At 48.8% G+C, this 13,638-nt stretch overlaps 1 long non-coding RNA gene across 1 annotated transcript in view; it reads left to right on the top strand.

The window, feature by feature from the left end:
* Window positions 1-13,638, top strand: part of LOC146173265 (uncharacterized) — a 35,547-nt gene that overhangs the window by 15,612 nt on the left and 6,297 nt on the right. Inside the window, exon 3 of the long non-coding RNA XR_014702200.1 lies at window positions 3,362-3,545. This is a non-coding gene — a long non-coding RNA (uncharacterized LOC146173265). The remainder of the gene's footprint in view (window positions 1-3,361; window positions 3,546-13,638) is intronic.

Genomic DNA, 13,638 nt, shown 5'->3' on the forward strand with positions numbered 1-13,638 from the left:
CTGGTCGGCAGCCTGTGTCTGTAGCACCATGTCTCCGTGAGGGAAGTCTCGGACGCTCTCTGTGAAAGAATTGCCAGCCATAGAAGAAGTTGAGGCTGGAACGAAGAAGTCTGCTGTGGCATTGAAGTATGGGATAACGAAAAGTATGCTGACAATGATTGTGAAAGTGAAAGACAAGCTGCGAATTAACGCAAGTCGCTTCGCTCCTGATAGAAAAAGGCTTAGGGAGGCGGCGTATCCGGAGCTTGAAAAGGTGGGTGTCCATTGGCTTGAGTGCACTCGGAGCTCCAATCTACCAGTAAGTGGACCGATATTGCGAGAGAAGGCCGAAGAACTGTCTGTGTGCTTTGGAATTGACGATTTCAAGTGTAGTGATGGATGGGTGTCGCGGTTCAAGGAGCGACATGGCCTCGCTTTCAAAACTAAGTGGAGAAGCGGCAGCAGTGATTAAGGCGGTTACTACCAACTGGCAGCAGACTGCTTCAGAGCCTACTGCTTGAATACTTCCCGGCTGATATTTATAATGCTGATCAAATGGGACTATTCTTCAAGTGCCTGCCTCGGCAAACATTGTGTCGCAAGGGGGAACGTACCGGCGGTAAGTTGGGCAAGGAGCGACTCACAGTCATGGTTTGTGCCAATATGGATGGTACCCACAAGCCCGAACTTTTCGTTGTGGGCAAATCAAAGCATCCAAGGTGCTTTAAAGGTGTCCGAACTCTACCCGTTTCATATGCAGCAAATTCACGTGCATGGATGACGCTATCTTTGTTTGAAGAGTGGCTGGGGAAACTTGACGGGGTGTTCAAGCGCAATAAAAGAAAAGTGCTGATGATTGTTGACAACTGTCCCGTTCATGGTGATGTGGAGGGCCTAGAGGCAATTCATCTTGAATTCCTCCCTCCAAACACAACTGCTGTTCTCCAGCCCCTGGATCAAGGGGTGATCAAATGCCTGAAGACAAACCACTCCTTAAGAGGATGCTAATATGCATGGACAATTCCATGTCGTACAGCGTAACATTGCTGTCGTCGGTGGGAATGCTAGCTGACACATGGAGTGCAGTAATGCCAGCAACGATATGGAACTGCTTCCAGCATGCCTTCCGCATACCAGGCCACAGCAGTGATACTTTGCCTGACTGCGCTCAAAATGAAAATGAAGACTGCCTCCAAATGGAGAGCGATGATGCAGGGCTAGTCTTTCTGCCCTCCAAGCACACAACATAGCTGCTGACCTCAGTGAATTTGCAGCTGCCGACAATAACCTCTGCGTGTGCAGGGAAGACACTCTGGACGACTTGGTAGCTGAGGTGCTGCCAGCACAGTACAGCAGCGAAAATGAAGAGGAGGAATCAGAATAGCAATCCTCTGTGACAGCAGCACAAGCCCTCAACTACCTTGCCGGGGTCCGAAAATTTCTGACTGTAGCAGAAAATTCTGAAAAAGAACTGGCTGCTCTTACTGGAATAGATAACTTTGTTCTGAATGCACATGTAAAAAAGAAGCAATCAACAATTCATGATTTCTTCTAACGGTCTATTCAGCTATAGATTTTCAATAAACTTGTTCTGGATCCTTCACCTCTGCTTTATTTATTGTGTAATAAAGGAGTAGAAGTGCTTAAAATGTAATTTAAGTGGATACCTAATTATAATGTGCACTGTAATATTGCTCAGAGTCATATATGCAAGTATTTCCGATAATTCAAGCAAAATCCTGGGGTCCCTTCTAGTTTGAATTAATGAGAGTCTACTGTGGTTCGTTTTCATCTTGTTTGTTAAGCTCGTTATTTGTCTAGTCCTAGGTTTCTATATAAAGCGATGTTTTCCTAGTTTGACTGGTCTGGTCGTGTCTTTGATCCCACCAGTGCCCTTTGATTAGTGGGTTTTAAAGAACCTCCTCACATCAATACAGGCAAATATCTCTCCATTATTAGTATCCCTTTCAAGGACCTTCCAAAACTAAAGGGCACTTCAGAGTAAATGAGTATTTCAAAACTTGATGCCATTCTCCGGTTTTGTGTCTGTGGATAATTGGAGATTGTTCTAGTTTGGAAAAATAGTTTCTTTTATCAAACTAAATACAGTTGAAATTTTACCTGATCAAAAAAAAAAAAATTAAAAGCTCATTTATGTAAACATAGGATACCTTAACAGTGCTTATTCTGTACTTAAAGTAACAACTTCATAATTTCATAATTGCTGGGTTGCCATGAATGGCAGCTATAGTATGTGGCTTTTACAGTAGGCAAGCACCTTGGCAGTCATGTTGCTTTGTGAGCTTCATTGATTGGTGTCTGCCAAAGACCAGGGCATTACTTCGAGATCTACACGGCCAGTGGTGGGATGGTGCACATCGGGCCTATGTTGGCAGTCTGTTCTTCAGAACTACAGGGTTGGAACCGAGAACCATGTGGTATTGCCTTCACTTGCATGCATGATGATGCAACAAAAACAGGACAAAGCCACACAACTGGCAGGATTAAAAGCTCTAGTAGGCATTGTGCTCAGTGCTTCTTTAAAGGCAACATGCGCCAAAGTTTGTCATGTCAGTAACAGCAGATCTGCTTCCAATATTTTGAACAGTGCAATTCATGCAACTTTATTGCACTTGCAGAGATTTATTTGCACATTTTTTTCACCCTATAGCTGTAGTTAGCTATTATGGCTTCTGGAATATTTTGCAATCACCTGAAGGAATTTATTGCTCTGAAATTAAGATGCTCGGGTGTATTTTGGCGCCGCACGAACAATATGCAGTCGGCAATCAAAGTTGCATCTTGCACAGCAAGCACAATGCCTGAAGCCTCTGAAAATGCACCACGCAGCACATCATTTGCATGGTTGAATGAAACAGTAAGAAGGGATGTTAGTCCGTATGTTTGCAGCTTTCCCAGAAACACTCTGCAGTACGGCTTTCTCGGTGGTACCCATCGCGGCGTATCTATCAAAAGCTGTTTCACTCACAGCGTCGCGAGGACGCCCCAGCTACGCTCCATTCAGCCTGAAAACTAAGTGCATTTCAGAACACTTCGCAGTAGATCTTGCTTGATGGTCTCTTGCAGCATGTAATGTCTCATGTAATGTCTCATCAGAGACCTTTGAGGAATAAATAAATAAAATGAATAAATAAATAAAACTAAGCAGGGATGATGCTGTTAACAGAGCAGTTTTAAGCTTTCCCGCAAATGCAAGCGCACTCCCCCCCTCCTCAGTTTAACTTCAGTTGTTGCTTGTATATAATCTGTATATATCCCTCTTCATTCAACAACAAGACTGCAGGACTTGTCATATTTCTTCATCGTGCCAAATCACCCTTGTGAGCCTTCAGAAGGTGACACATATACATCACTGGCGCAGTACGAAAGGGTTCGGCGACGAGCGACCATGAGCACGAACCGGGCCCTGAGAACCCACCTGGCTACAAGCGTTCAGAGGCAGCAAGGTGATCCATGCTTTGAACCAGAGGCAGTGTTCTGGGGAAGGACTCCAATGAGGCTGTGGCACCAAGGGATGGAGGCCTGAACTGGTGACACTAGCACGGGTAAGTGGGATTTCTGGCACTTTGTTGATGCGGCTAGGGCTCAAGATTAAAGTGGCGTGTGGTTTTAACGGGGAGAATGATGGCAGCATAGGCCAGAAAGCAACAGGGGGGTTGTAACAGATGATAGCAAGCAGTAGCGCTATGCAACAACTGAGCCTCTAGCAGGAGCGCTACGTTAAGTAGCGAAGGCGTCTATATCTGGTGCGATTGCAATTCGTCGCATGGAGCTAGATTTTGAGCTGGAAAAACTGAAAATTCTGCCATGCCATGAGTTACAAAAACTTGGAATAGATCCAGCGGTCGCAATGACGATGATAGGAGGCGGGCAGGCTTCTGTAAGGTCAGACATTGATGATCAGCGTCGAGTGGGGCCCAAACCAGGCTTCCATTGTGCTTGCAACGTGCCTTGATGACTGAATGAGACTGAAGTTGCCGTGCGACGCGGACATGGTTCGAGGAAGTCGAGAGATGTTTCACGACGTACAAGGTGCCAAAGAAAAGCTACGTCCACTTAATCATGCCAGCACTGGCTGAGCATGTCATTTACCTTCTCCGCAACCTCGGGGACGACGAATGTGGCAGCTATGACTGTGAAAACAGCTGTTTTAAAGGAGCTGAAGCTTAGACCCTCAGAAATACCTGGAACGCTTTGAGCACGCGATGAAATGCTGTGAAGAAACTTGGGCGCAGTTCGCTTCACGCACTAAAGCATACTCTCAATACAGTCAAACTCGGATAATTCAAATTTTGGTTATATCAAACTCAAGGAAATCCCCTTGAAAATCTCATGTAAAAGTATAAGAAAGCTGCGTCCTATATCGAACTCCAATTTCACCAGTCGTTAGATATATCAACCTCCGCACTATGCACTGGAAGGTGCGCCTTCCCCACAAACGATCGCATCATTCTCGGCCATTTGCCGCGTTACGTTTTCAAGCCACACGCACAAGGAACAAGAAAACCAGTTCGGCGACGGCCGTCTCGAGCAGCATCGCGCTCTTTCCTCAAATGCGGGTGCATCTGCGGTGATCGTTTGCCGCGCACCAGCATCTGATGTTTGCAAGCCATGTGCATGAAGGAGTGAAAGGGAACCAGTTTGGCAATGGCCATTACGGAGCCGACGCAGTCAGTGCAGCCGTAGGGTTTGAGAGCGGGGAAACAACATGAAGTGCAAGGGTGTGCCCATTCTTCTGCCGAACTTTCTCTCTCCCCTTTCTGTTCCTTTCCTGGTCTTCGTTCACAGCAGCACGCATTATGCATGTGCCGACAAGCCAGCTCAGGCCGTGGCAAACAGAACGTCGGACGCTTTCTTCAGTGTGTGGTGTGAACCCACTGTGCGCGAAGAGTGACAAGCGATGCATGTCTGATGTCATCGTGCTGAACGTGCGGCACAGCGATGGCGCCTGTGAATGTTAAGAAGTAGCAGATTTTTTTTTTTGTGAGTCATCCATCCTTGTTGTCTTGCTGAACTTGCGCATAACGCAAGCAGTGAGGCTGCAGACGTGAAGAAGCGGCAGTTTTTTGCGAGTCGACTGTCATTGTCATGCTGGACGTGCAGCGCAGCATTAGCTATGGCAGCTGCGTAAGTTATAAAGCGGCAAATTTCTTGTTTTGTTCCTTTTGTGAGGGTTGTCCATCCTTGTCATCATGCTGAACAGGCGGCGTAGTGTATGCTATTGCGGCTGCGGATGTTAGCACTTTCCTGCCTGCGGGAAAAGGGGTAGTTTTTGGGTGGTGTCATTTATATTTTTTTTCTTTAACAAAACTAGCTTAGTACAGGCAATGGTATTAGTGAAAATCAACATATTTATTTAATAAGTGATTAAAAAATGAGCTATTGTCAAAAAAATTGTAGTTAGAAAAAACGCACAAAAACATTAGTTTTTTGATACAGATACGCTACGCCGAGGTCAACCCCTGGCTGTCCTCTAGTGGAAAACACGACTTCCTGCACTACCGGCGACAAGTACAGTCGAACCCGGACATATCGAACTAGAAGGGGATCGCGAAATAGTTCGATATATCGATAATTCGATATACAGAAATCGGCTTGAGACGCCACTTGTGGTCATGAAAAATGATAGTTATTCGCATAATGAACCCACTCCCCATTTTTTCTCCTGAGAATTTGAAGAAAAAAAAGCGTTTTCTGGCGTATCCCTCCATTTCGACCGTTGCATCCACAGCTCATTTATTGGCAGCGCGCCAAGATTCTGCGCAGCGATATCCTCACGGTGTGCTAATTTTTTTTACTATACTTTTCATAGATCCTGCGGTGGCAGGGAGCGAACTTAGCAGAGTGCCCGTGATGGCTTGATTGGCATTCACAAACCTGGATCGATTTATCGCTCCGCGCTTGGGGTGGACATAGTCCACTGCCACAAAATCATTGGAAAGCGTGGTAGTTGCAAATGCTGTTTGAAGCGAACAAAGCTAAAAGACAGTGTCATGATCGCAGCTGACTGCGTGCTTTCGTGTATTCATAGATGCAAGAACGAACGACGGTCGCAAAAAAAAAATTCTGCCGCTTCTTAATGTCCACAGCTGCCATAGCTTACGCTGCACCGCATGTTCAGCACGACAACTAAGGACAACTATTTTTGAGGAATAACAGTGCGGAGATGAAAGACACGGGACAAGAAGACAACACCGGCGCTGGTGTTGTCTTCTTCCTTGTACCTTGTCCTTCATCTCCGCAATGTTATTCCTTAAAAATGTACCAACTAGCTCTTTAAAGACAACTATTTCAAAAGAAAAAAAGATTACTGCTTCTTAACGTTTGCAGCCGCCGTAGCTGACATGAGATGCGCATCGCACGTCAACCACTACGAATCATCTGCCACAGGCTGAGCTGGCTAATCTGCGCATGCGTAGTGCGTGCTGCTGCGAACAAAGACCGGGAAAGAGAGAGGAAGGAGAGAGATAAAGCTCGGCAGAAGAGTGGGCACACCTTTGCGCTTTGCTCTATCACGTTTTTCTCCTCTCCCGGACACCACGTCTGCATTGGTTCCCTCTCTTGCACCGTGTTTCCTCTCGTTCCTTCGTGCACATGGCTTGCAAACGTCACATGCTGGCGCGGCAAACAATCACCGCAGATGTGCGTGCCTTTGGGGAAAGGCCGGGGCGCTGCCCTAGACCAGCTGCCGCTGAACTGGGCCCTCTCTTTCCGCGCATTGCTTGAAAACGCCACGTGGCAAACGGCCGAGGGTGATGTGATGCCTTTGGGGAAGGCGCACCATCCATAGCGTGGTGCGGAGTTCAGTATATCGAATGACCGGTAAAATTGGGTTCGTCATACGACGCAGCTTTCCTATACTTTTATGTGGGATTTTCAAGAGGATGTTCTGCGAGTTCTATATAACCAAAATTCGAATTATCTCGGTTCGACTATAATACTACCCAAAAGACGTCACCCTGCAGATAACAGTTGTGACCTTCAGAACAGTGATATCTTCCGATCAGCGCGCAGCAGAAGCAGAAATTTATGGTTAGTGAACGCAAAACTTATAGAGGCATGACTATCGACGTTCTCGGTCGGTTTGACATAGTTTTGCTGTCAGCGCTAAAATCTGAAGAGCTGAATTCATTTTCCGAGTCATCACTGCTGCTGTTCGCATCCAAAAATGAGCTCTCCGATGCATCAACTACCGTGAAACTGTGGCGCTGCAGGAGCATGCGACGTCGACGCCATGATGTAAACATAATCGCCTGACTCTGGAGACTATCTGGACGGGCGCGGCTTAGCGGAAAACCTAAAAGCAAAAGCAAAACTGAAAGAAGGGTTCTTCTATTTCCCACTGAATGACACCACTTGTCATGAAGCACTTTGAAAGCGGGAAAATTCAACCATCTATAGTGGGCAACACTTATCTGGGCATAGCTGTCGACGTTCCGAGTCGGTCTGACGTTTCACTGTCAGTAATCTGAAGAGCTGAATTCATCTTTTGAATCATCACTGCTGCGTTTCGCATCCAAAAACAAGCTCTCCGATGCATCAACTTCCGCGGAAACGCTCGTTTCTGCGTAGCAGGCGTGCGCAACATCTATGCCATGATGTAAACAAGGAGCACCGATTACCTGACTTCGAGACCATCTGGACGAGCGCAGCACGGCAGAAAAATAAATCAAGAGCAAAACTGAAAGAAGGGTTCCTCTGTTTCCCATTGGATGACGCCACTTGTCAAGGAGCGCTTCGAAAATTCAAATCTTGAAACCATCAGTAGCGGGCTATCGATGGGAATAGGTGCGGACAGGAAAGTGTTAAGAGCGACAAATTCGTGTTTTTTTTCTTTTACGAGAATTGTTCACGCTTGTCGTTATGCTGAATGTGCAACGTAGCATAAGCTCTGGCGGCTGCGGGCATTAAGAAGTGGAAGATTTTTTTTGGCCAGTTGTCCATTGCATCTATGAATCAACGAAAGCGTGTAGTCATCTGCGATCACGACACCGGCATTTAGCATTGTTCGCTTCAAACGGCATTTGCAGCTATCACGCTTTCCAGTAATTTTGTGGCAGTGGACTCCGCCTGCCCTAAGTGCAGCACGATAAATCGAACCAGGCTTGTGCAATCAAGTCATCACAGGCACTCTGCCAAGTTTGCTCCCAGTGACCATAGGAGCTAACATCAAAAGCACACTCGAAAAATAAACACGCCGTGACGTTATCGCTGTGCAGCATCTTGGCATGCTGCCAATGGCCGAAATGGAGGGGCGTGCCACTGATTAACAGCTTTTTTTTTTTTCAAATTCTCGGAGGAAAAAGTGGGTGGAAAGTGGATGCCTTTGCATCAGCACACGGTTTCTTTAGGGTTGTATCTGACACTTGGTGGTATCGGAATACCTGGCACTGTTTTAGGGCTTCGTCCACATCATCCTGGGGCACGACTTCATCTTCGTTCTCGCTTTCTTCCTGATCTACCTCGTACAGCTGTTCCGGTGCTATGCTCTGCTTACTATTTGCAAGTTCATCTGCCTCAGGTCCTGCTGCCTGCTCCTCGCGCACCCTAGAGCTCAGCTTTATAGTCTGCTTCATCATGGTGATGGACATATTACCTGCTTCAGCCCGAGGGCAGGCCTAACTCATAACCAATGCCTCGTAGCAACTGTCTACATCCGAAAGCAGTTCCCTATCCTCCTTCAAGAGCAAGCAATCCACACCCTCCGCTAGCCTATCTGAAAGGACGCATACAATCTCCACTGTCTCGGGTCTGCCTATATAAGCAGTGCGCCGCCTGTTTCCAGCTACAAGAGTGGCCAGTTTTGCATCTACCATTACGCCTAAAGCCGAAACTAGCTTTATCCAGCCGGACAGCTCCAGGCACATACCCGGCACGAGGTTTTCCCTAACCACGGCTATCCCGCTACCAGTATCAATTAGCTACAAGCTGTCGCTAGTATCCCTGCGAACTCAATCTCCACCTTCTGTAGCTTTGATTTGCATATCGTCATGTTACTAGTGAGTTTTCACCTCTGCTACAAGAGTTGCCTGTGAGATTGCCGACGCTGATGTTTTGCATTTCTCTACATTGGGTGCAGCTACTTTGTGTGCTCGAGCACGTTTCTCTTGCGTGTTTTGCGAAGCGCGAGGGCAGTCTTTGGCCCAGTGGTCCGATGCAAGCACTCATAGCACTGAGTCTGTCGTTTGCCATTATTGTTTCAGGCTTGTAGGGGTTTCTTTGGTTTTTTGTATATACAGTGGAACCTCGGATTATACTGTCACGGGTTCTATCGCTACCCGGACGGCAGTGCAGAAGGACAGGGTCAAAGGACGGGGTTGGGGCGCTGAGGCACAGGAGGCAGAGAGCAGGCGCTTGACCAGGCAAAAGCAGCGGTGGCCCAGAACCACGTGCACTCTGCACGATCTTCATCTTCTTCCCCCTCCAGAACTGACACGGTTAGCACGGGTTACACTACTCCTCCCCCTGAAAGGCGCATCGTCCCAATGCGCGCTCCAGCGTAACTGAAATGTTAAATCGAGCAGAGCTCAGAGTCAGAATACGTGGTTCTAGCATTCACAGTAAGTTTTGAGGCGAACCACATGCACCACTTCAGAATGAGGGGGCCGACGAGATGTGCTCGGAACAATCGGAATTACCTCATAATTCATGTCGCTTATACAGTGAACGACCTCGTATGGGCCAAAGTAATGTTTTAGGAGCTTCTCGCTGGAGACCGCGGCGGCGAACGGGAGTCCACACCCACACTTTATCACCAGGTGCAAAATGAACTTCACGATGCCGGAGGTTGTACCTGCATGCATCGACGCGCTGGCGGTCTTGGATGCGTAGTCGTGCCAACTGTCAGGCTTCTTCCGCGTGCTGGGTTACCAGTTGGACATCGTCGTAAGAGTAGGCCTCCGGCTCATGGGGAAGCATGGCGTCAAGCATGGTAATCACCTCTCTGCCATGCGCCAGGTGGAACGGCGAAAACCTGGTTGTTTCCTGAGTTGTGGTGTTATAAGTGAAAGTTGCGTAGGGAAGAATGTCGTCCCATGTACGGTGCTCGACGTTCACATACATATATATCTTGTCGGCCATAGTCTTATTAAGGCACTCAGTGAGCCCATTCGTTTGGAGGTGGTATGCGGTAGTTTTGTGGTGGCGCGTGTTGCTTAAACACAAGATCTCTGCCATTAGCTGGGACACGAACGCGGCACTGCGATCTGTGATCAAGACTTCGGGAGCACCGTGACGGAGGACGATGGACTTGACGAAAAACTTCGCTACATCAGCTGCTGTTGCAGAAGATAAAGCTCGCGATTCAGCATACCGCGTGAGGTAATCCATAGCGACAGCAATTTAGCGGTGTCCCAAGTTGGAGGTAGGAAAAGGTCCGAGCAGGTCCATGCCTACCTGCTGGAACAGTCATAGGCGGCGGAATGGGGTGAATATGTCCTGTGGGTTGTACGGGCGGAGTCTTGCGTCTTTGACATTCGCGGCAGGTCCTGGTATAGTGACGAACAGTCTTAGCAAGTTGAGGCCAGTAATACTTAGAACGAATTCGTGCGAATGTTTGGCTGCATCCGAAATGCCTGGAAGTTGGGTCGTCATGACAGGCGTCCATAATTTCAATACGTAGGTCAGCCGGAACAACCAGTAGCCAAGACCTCGCACTTGCTGCGAAGCTCTTTTTGTATATATAGCACATTGTTGTGAAGACGTAATGCGGGTAGAACGCGCAAGAAGACGCATGGAATGGTGCCTTCTTGACCTTCCAGATGGGCGATTACTTCATGGAGTTCAGTGTCATGTCGCTGCCGTATCGACCGTGCTTATGGTACCTATAAAAGCGTCTTCATACTCATCGTCTTGACCGTCCGATGCTGATTCTATAGGGGCTCTCGAGAGGCAGTCAGCATCTGTGTGCCTGCGACCGGACTTATAAACTATAGTAGCATCGAATTCTTGCAATCGAAGGGCCCACCGTGCAAGTCGCCCTGAGGGGTCTCTCAAAGTGCTGAGCCAACATAGAGTGATGGTTGGTAACCACCTGAAATGGGTGTCCGTACAAGTAGTGCCTGAAATTATTAATCGCCCAAACTACCGCGAGGCATTCTTTTTCAGTGGTCGAGTAGTTAGTCTCTGCCTGCGATAATGTTCGACTTGCGTAAGTGTTTACACGCTCGGTCCCGTTCTGTTTTTTAATGAGCACGGCTCCGGGGCCCTTGTTGCTGGCATCTGTATGAACTTCAGTCTCGGCGTCCTGGTCATAGTGCCCGAGTACAGGGGAGGTTTGTAAGCTTTGTTTAAGGCGGTCGAATGCACGCTGCTGTTCATCCGACCACTAGAAGGCGACATTCTCCTTCGGGAGATGAGTAAGTGGTGCAGCGACATGAGAAAATTGGGAACAAAGTGCCTATAGTAAGCACAGAGGCCCAGAAACCTCCGTACGGCGTTCTTGTCCGATGGTGTAGGAAAGGAGGCGACGGCGGCTGTTTTATCGGGATCTGGACGAGCACCCGCGCTACTGACGACGTAGCCAAGAAATTTTAGTTCATCGTAAGCAAACTTGCACTTTGTTGGCTTCAGAGTGAGACCTGTGCTTCTTATAGCTTGTAGTACTGCTCTCAGGCGAAGATGATTGAGAACATGCTTGAGAAAATTACAACATCGTCAAGGTAGACCAGACAAGTTTGCCACTTCAGTCCGGCCGAGACGGTGTCCATAACGCGCTGAAAGGTTGCTGGGGCGGTATGGTTACGTGCTCACCAAGACACGTGCCGTGCAAACTTGGCTTGTTTGCGCCGAGGTATATCGAGGTTGATGAAGCGTGAGGCGGCGGTCGGTAAAGTCGATTACAGCGCTGCAATCACTCAAAAACTCCATGCCGAGAATAATGTCTCTGGAACATTTCTATAGTACAACAAAGGTAACCGCGTACCTGAGACCGTTAATCTCAATACGAGCAGTGCATCTGCCGATTGTTCTCACGAGGTGGCCTCCAGCGGTTCAATGAGTGCCGTCACGTCGTATCCATCGATCACAACATCAAGGTTATTGTACACTGTGGTGCCACGGTCATCGGAAGCTCCGTCGGGGAGTTCGTCGTGAAGCTCGTCGGAAAGCTCGGCGGAAAGTTCGGCGCGAAGTTCGTCGGGTTAATCGTCGGTTCGCATGGGGGAGTGGGGGCGAAAAATTTGGAGGCTCTTTAACTGTAACGGGTTCGGCAACGTCATCTCCAGACGTCGCCGGGCTTAGTTTTCCCGATGAGGAGACAGGCTTTCCCGTCGATTGCTGCGAAGGGGAGAATCGTACCGGTGGGACGGTGTCGAGCGAAGGTCGCGACATGAAGACCGGTCGGGTGGTGGTGAACGGCGCAGATAATCCGCGATGTCGCGGGGTTGCTCGCCGAACTTTGGGCGGGGAACATTCCACTGGAAACCGCGAAGACCAAGCTCGCGGTAAGGGCAGTGACGGTAGACGTGGCCTGCTTCTCCGCAGTGGAAGCATAGCGGGCGTTGGTCGGTTGTCCTCCATGCATTGGCCTTGCTCATTCATTGCTGCTGCGGACGAAGATTGTACGCAAGGATACGGGGTTGTGCAGGCAAGTACTGACGGCGCACAGGCGGCAGTGGTGGCTGCTGCGGCGGCGGGCGAGTAGCAACGGATGCGTACATCTCAACAGGCTGAGGTGAAGAAGCAACGGAGCACTGTGGATAAAAAGCACATTGTACTTCTTCGCGGACAGCATCCATGAGGGCGCAGGATGCCGTACCATCAGCAGGTGGAAGCAGCTGCCGTATTTCCTCTCGTACAACTTCGCGAATGATCTTGCGCAGATTTGCGGCGTCGAGGGAACCAACAGGAAAACGAGCAGCTGAAAGGTTCGAAACGCTGGGACCTTTAGCAAGGCGACAATAATAGTCCGCTCGCGTAACCTAGGCTCGCTCTATGTTCGTCGCCTCATTTACAAATTGTGCCACTGTAGTTGGCGGATCTCGAATAAACCTGCCAAAAATGTCACTCGTGACGCCCCGCATGAGTGCACGCACCTTTTTTTCCTCGGTGGCACGGGGGTCGGCCCGGGAGCTAAGTCGTAAGACGTCTTGAACAAAACTTGTTATAGTTTCGTTGGGTCGTTGTACTCTTGTTTGCAGAAGGTCTTCTGCTCGCTGTCGCCGATACTGATTGGCGAACATCCGTTGCAGCTCTTCCTTACAGGTGTCTCAGGATGTAAAGGAGGCCCCGTGGTTTTCGAACCAGTGCCAAGCCATATTGTCCAGGCAGAAATACAAATTCTGAAGACAGTTTTCGGCATTCCAGCCATTGTGGCGGGTCACACGTTCATACTGTTCTAGCCAATCCTCCACATCTTCGAAGGCATCGTCATGAAACGTGGCAGCCGCTCGAGGAGCCATCGGTAGATACACCATGGACGGTGCGAGAAACGAGTCTGTCTGTTGACATTGGGTCTTGGCACTCTGGGCCATTGTAAGTCGTGAAGAGCCGGAGTTCGGCAACAGACCAAATTCAGGAGCAAGCCCTTGAAGTCGCCGGCTAGCACGCATCTTGGCCTCCTCGTCGAAGGGGCGGCGGCTGAGACTTGGGGCGGACTCAGAGTAACGGGTGTTGAGAGGCTGTGCTGAATTTACCCCG

Source organism: Amblyomma maculatum, chromosome 11 (genome assembly GCF_055883805.1).
Source record: "Amblyomma maculatum isolate TAMU_Amacu chromosome 11, ASM5588380v1, whole genome shotgun sequence".
NCBI classification, from domain to species: domain Eukaryota; kingdom Metazoa; phylum Arthropoda; class Arachnida; order Ixodida; family Ixodidae; genus Amblyomma; species Amblyomma maculatum.